Here is a 6,178-nt window from a genome sequence, read left to right as displayed (position 1 = left end):
GTTCTGGCGATGTTGCACGGGGTTTAAAAAATACGCTAAATGTACAATGGTTGTTTACAGTAGCTGTGTGTATATTTCCAGCACTTTGCACCGGATATCCACTCTTTCGTCATTTCTGTCACCTTTTCTTGGCTTTCTTTTCGATTTAGCTCAATTATTTTCTTGTCTATTCCCACGGTCATTTAATAACCCGCGGTTTCTCGCAGTAGCCGTAATGTCAATATTAACATGTTATTTACTTAGCCATATAGCATGCAATAACTGCAATGATCACGTCCTTGAAGGGTGTCTTCTTGTGGTAAAGGTGACAGCTTTTCAAGCACGCACTTGAAAGTCTAAGGATAACAGACGTGAATTTGAAGCGTTTATTCTCGCTTGTTAACAGGAAATTTTAACGTGCCCTTCATAGTTTTAAATAGGACATCAATAAAGAGCGCGCATTAACACAAACGCATCGTTTTCTTAGCCACTTCTGAGTAAAATTTCCTGAGTAACAAACGGCGGTGCCTTTCTGACTGTTCTTGCTAAGTCTGCCGGGAGAGTGACCGCAGCTCAACGTCTTGATTTCATGGTAGTATGCGCTTTTCGTCAAGAAAAAGAACTTAAGAAAAGACTGCCCACTGAGCTAAAGCACTACGCACAAGCACATGGAAAAAATAAGGTAGTAATAGTCGAGGTCAGTCGGTCATATTTGCCGTAGAACATTTTGATTAAGCATCATGTAACTAAACGCATTCCGCCGAGTGTGTGCTTTCCTAATTTGTTCGCTCCCATTAATGTCATCGCCAGATCCTTATGTATACAGAACACTGACAAAGACTAGCTGTCTCTGGGCTGTCTTAAACAGGTCCTTTGCGAATGCCTTTAGAATGACCTAAAACTAGCGGTGCTTATGAAGGCCTATCCGTTATTTTCTCTGTCGGTGTCGATTGTATGATGCACTAAAGTGTCCGAATAACAAGGTTGTGATCGAACAATGGCGTATGTTTAGGGATAAGTGAAAGAGTAATTTGTAATAACTTCAGCGCTAGACTGTGCAAATAGTATAACACACGCTAGGGTTTTGACACCTAATGTGTCAAATAAGATTGCCAAGTGAATTAACACACATGTGTTGGGCGTATGTTATCAACTTGGAGAAGACACTTTCGCAAGTAATCCACACTACGCACAACCAAATAACATATCCGCATTAGAAAAATCCAAGTGAGATGAACACGATACATGGAGGCACGAAACCGTGGGAAGCATCAAATTGGATCATCACAGTGATTCTAAAGACTTGTAAATCCCTAATAATATAGTAGACAATAGTGGCCTAAGCCTGGGTTAGTATCGCATGCAAACTGATAATAATTCTGCGGCGCTAGCCCGCTCCCCCACTGAGTGATAGGGTTGCAGGGTCAAATCTACGCTGAGATTACGCTTCCCTGAGCAATCAGTGTCACCTTCTGAAGCTCTACCAAAATCAGCTTTAACATTCCCAGGGTCTAGCTAACGAGGGCGATCGCGCAGCTTTGAGCTGAGGTGAAGAGCCGGTGGAAAAAAAACAACAAGAGAAAGTGATTGCGCATGAAAGGAACTTCATCTTTTTGTCTTTTTTCTTTCAGCTCGAGGGTGGACTGAAAGGAGATATATGCAGTTGATGACAACATTTTTGTCGAAGAACAAAAAACGTAACGAGTAACAGTTAGGTAGGTACCGCACAAATTAACGTCTGTAATCGCTCGACTTGGTGTCGCACGGGCTCTCGATGGTGTTATGATTTAAAGGGGTAAGAAATTCATGGAAGAAGAACAGACACCGCGACAGAAGCACGTTCAGCTTGATAAACTAATCCACAAATTACTTCCACAAATTATCTGATGCATCCTGCTTATTATTTTACACTCCATCTTTTCGCTCATTTAGAACCCAAACGAAGTCTAAATTGCTTGACTCCTGCTAAGCATGCTAGCGGAATGCTTTAGGGTTACCGCCATCAGCCGTTGAATGGCTGCAGCAATGTTTACGAATTTAGCGGCAAATCCCGTCGCCTCTGCGGACGGCGCACTCTTGATAGGTATCGCTCTAGCTTTTTCCGGGCTCATGCTGGCCAACATACCTCGTTGCCCCAGGTAGGTTTGTGTAGAATAGGGAGGACAACAAACGGTAAGACAGCAAATGGGGCCGCCGTAAGAAACGCTTACTTCAGAAAACACTTAAAAAGAAAGAAAACCGCTCTCGGTCGATGGTAGTGCACATTTTACAATTTCCAAATAGCATCCAAATTGCAAACCCGCAGGGCCTGAATTCGTTTTAGTTTTTTTTTTAATATCGCAAGATCAATTTATTGGCATTATGATTTAGGAGACAGAATGGTGCTATAGGTTTTCATTTTATTTTCAACCATGAAAGCCAGGTTGAAGATTTAGACATTGAGAAATAGGGGAAAAGACAACAGCAAGTACTAGGAATTGTATTTAGATGCGCTTAACAGAGAATATAAAAGTGAGAAATAATAACAATGCAACAAACGCAGAAATGTTAATAATGTTTTTGATAACATTCTGCGTCTAAGTGAATACAATTTAATGCTATTTTTACATTAGCGACCTTAATGTGTGTGGTGGGTGATGCGAGCATAATACTTGGCCATTAAATTATCTCAGCAACAGATTCAATCTAATTGAAAGCTTCTTTTAAAAGCCCCTCTATTTCCCATATCATGGGATTTTCTAATTAAGAAACTATATACATTGAGTGCTTTCATTTTTCAACAAGCTGAAACACCTTATGCGTAAGTACTTGAAAAATATAAATATAGTTTCCACTGTGAACTTTCACACTGATTCAGCTTTGTCCAGCTTAGCTATGGTAGCCTTGTCTGGTTGCAATGTGAGACTTTTTTCACTGCTGTGTACATTAGAGTCCCTATTGTGATTGCATAGACATTTGGCCCCAAAACACAGCTTGCTATATGCAATTTTAGAATGGACCGTTACTCGATTTCACATTAAAGTGGAGCATTGCTGTTAATGGTGTTTTTTTACGTGACCCAAATCTCACCAAGTCCTCGTTTCCTGAAAAAAATAATCATATCAGCTACAAACAAATAAAACTCTTTGAGTCCGGATATGGCGCGAATAATCGCTTCTCTTTGGTGTTCTTTTCAATTGTTCATGGTGTTCTTTTCAATTGTTCATCACATTTCTTTATCTAATGTGTAGTAAAAACACTTCTGAATATAACGTCTATGTCATTTTTTTTCTTTGTCTGTACTATTTTGTTTCCTATTGATATATGCCTCTTAACTACATTGAATTGCCCGAATGTTTTAAGGATTGGAAGTAATGTATTGATGCTATCGAGAGGCGTTTCCCCTTATTTGTTTTTGCTTTTTATTAAAAGTAAGGTTTCCAATACATGAATTTTTTTGATTTTTTGTGTGTGTTGCCCCCAAAAAGGAAGAAATTCACGTTTGCAAATATTTCTTCTTTTTTGTCATCCCTTTAAGTTGCATTTATCTTCCATCTCTGTTTTATTTGTAACATCTTTTCGCGTTGCGTTTTCTCTACATTCTGTAATAATTCGTCCGTTTCGTTCGCCTTTTTAAGTTTTCTAATGTTAAGTATTGCTATTCCCCACATCTGCATACTTGATCTAGAAAGCTCTCCTCTTTGTCACGAAATAGGATAACCTCTTTTAAAACAGTTCTCTCAAATCGCAAATCCCCCTTGAACTAGTCCCTTCTTGAATCATCTATGGTTGGCTCGCTGTTAGAATGAATTGTAGTATGAAACATCAATTAAAGTTCATAACTGCATACAAAAGTGTCAACATCTCTCAGAATAGCTAACGCTAAACTTCCTACTATCTAAAACCGCCCAAACTCATGCTTTTTTACCGAATCTAATTTTATAGTTTTTGAACGTATTTAATTCAACAGTATTTTAGACTTTTTATCCTCTAAAAATATCAGAGTATTTTTTATCATCTAAAAAATATCAGAGGCCCGTTCTTTACAGAAAAAGTTGCGAGAATTAAAAACAATATAATATGGAGACAGATAAATATTTAATTTTTGTAAACTGTTGTCGATTGTCCGGTAGAAATATATTATAGCGCTCTTACTACTGATTTAACAGTTAATTTTAAAGGATATTGGACTTGAAGTAGAAAACATCGGCTGATCCAACAGAGGGTAAGACCGGGATATGTAGACCTCGCCTCCTTGAACACCCTCTTGAACCCGTGCGCGCAGACTCTGGCCATGTAAGAGATAGTAGATGAACTGAGGTTTAAAGAGTCATGATCAGCCACACCTTTGTTATTGCTTACATTCAATATTAGAGGACGCATAATGTGATGAAAATTCGAAATCCGAAATTCGAAACCATCAAAAAAAGTTATACTTCATTTACTAATTGGAAACGAGCATGGAAAATCATTCAACAAAAGGTCAAAGAGTTCCGAACCTGAGAATCGAGACTAACTTTGCGTTTAGTTACCATTATTGTTACCCCCTTCTGTTCTCAGCAATGTTGGAAACTATAATGTGACGATTGTGCAGTTAACTATGAGTATTTCAATGACCTCATGTGCTGCGCTATCGTTTATAAAAATATACTATAGTAATACCGGTCATCTAATTGGACGAAATGTAAGAAAAACAAAATTTGTAAAACTACATCCTGCATGGCACTTTTTTCTAAAGGGAAAAAGAAAACAAAATATAGATAAAGCCTTGTTGTTGTCGTCAACCCCCCTCTCTACCTCCCACCCCCAAAACAAAATGCCCCATACCCCATGCCCTTTCATGAGGAGGGGGGTGGGGGGGCTGGAGTGGAAGGGGGCTTAATGGGGGGAGGGGGTATTGATCTTTCCTTAGAATCACGCATTAACTATTCTTTCAAGAAAGATTTGGTGTTTTTATGGGCGCGGCTCCCTGGTTCCCATAGTTGTTTTCTCTTTAAGGTTAAGCAAAGTGTTTTAAATATTATTATAAGGCCGTTTAGTGAGCCCCAGAATCATTCCAGTGTTGATTCAGGCAGTCATAGACCAGTCAGTGCGTCTCAACTACAGCCGGTGTGATGCTTAAAGGGTAATTACAGGAGATGACAGTAATTAGATTAATTCGACTTGTTGAGCGCAATTATGCTTTGCGCCTGTGATCAGAGGATCGATAAGCAAGTGACGATGAAAAACAAGGCAGCATTTTTCTAGCGATTGTCTCGGTTAAGACAACACTTAGACCGCTGGTTCACATTCGTGAAGAGAACTCTCAAACAACCGTGGTTTTGAACGGGTGAGTGGGCTGATGGCCAATTGTGCAAATACATGTTGGTATATTAAGAAAGCTTAACTTAGTGCAACGCGGCGTGCGCGAAGGGTGAGTGAGAACTACGACATAAAATATAACAGATGATAACCGCACAGACAAATGAAGAGGCTTATTTAGCTAGCTGGCACACCGCAACCTACACAAAAAACAGTCAAAGGTGGGAATTTAGTTGCAACCTTAAATCTAATTGAAAAGCGTTAAAGTTAGAGACTATTGACGAAAATTTAAGATCAAATTTTAACTTCTTGAAAGAAATGCATGTAGAGCATTTGGACGGAAAGATTGAAACTGATACATAGATAACCACATAAATATAAATATATATATTTAAACTGAGTATAGTGTTCAGTATTATTTTGTTTCAATGAATATAAAAACAGTTTATTTAACTAAAACGTTCAAGCAAAGTTGAACAAAACAAATACCATCATGAATTAGGTATGTTTAGAATCCTTTAAAGATCGGTGTTATTTGGATGATTATCAAAATTACCCAGTTTCTCACCCATGATTGTAAAAGGCAACATTCGTTCAACTTTTTATTTTGGTTTAGTTTGACTATATGAAAATGAAAAAAAAAATGCAAATACCTGAAACCCAAGGCTAAAAAAAACTATTGCGTGCGTTAAAACATTCAGTGGAGCAATCAAATTTACTTTGAAACTTTTGAAGTTAAAAATGAGATTTATACAAGAAAACAGGATTGTTTTAATCGAATTTACTTGGACCATGTTTTCTCATTGTCAAACCGTATTTGAAATAGGTGTGTATAATATTTTTTATTGACTATCATCTTAATTTCGATTTCCCAAACAAGAGAGCATTTGTTCTTTTTATAATGAAACCCAAAATGCCA

At 38.0% G+C, this 6,178-nt stretch overlaps 1 protein-coding gene across 10 annotated transcripts in view; it reads left to right on the top strand.

The window, feature by feature from the left end:
• Positions 1-6,178, top strand: part of LOC5506694 (probable G-protein coupled receptor No18) — a 30,371-nt gene that overhangs the window by 16,035 nt on the left and 8,158 nt on the right. For 5 of the 10 annotated variants that reach the window (XR_004294449.2, XM_032375115.2, XM_048728552.1 and 2 more), the window contains one exon: positions 1,611-1,694. The gene's annotated coding sequence lies outside the window, so the exon portion shown is untranslated. Of the gene's footprint in view, positions 1-553; positions 662-1,189; positions 1,329-1,414; positions 1,528-1,610; positions 1,695-2,001; positions 2,118-4,953; positions 5,288-6,178 lie in introns of those variants that run through there. The other 5 variants (XM_032375118.2, XM_032375117.2, XM_032375116.2 and 2 more) reach the window with 5 other exon arrangements.

This window comes from Nematostella vectensis, chromosome 6 (genome assembly GCF_932526225.1).
Source record: "Nematostella vectensis chromosome 6, jaNemVect1.1, whole genome shotgun sequence".
NCBI lineage: Eukaryota > Metazoa > Cnidaria > Anthozoa > Actiniaria > Edwardsiidae > Nematostella > Nematostella vectensis.
Note: the sequence above shows the minus strand (reverse complement) of the source record. Positions and strands in the feature narration are given on the sequence as shown.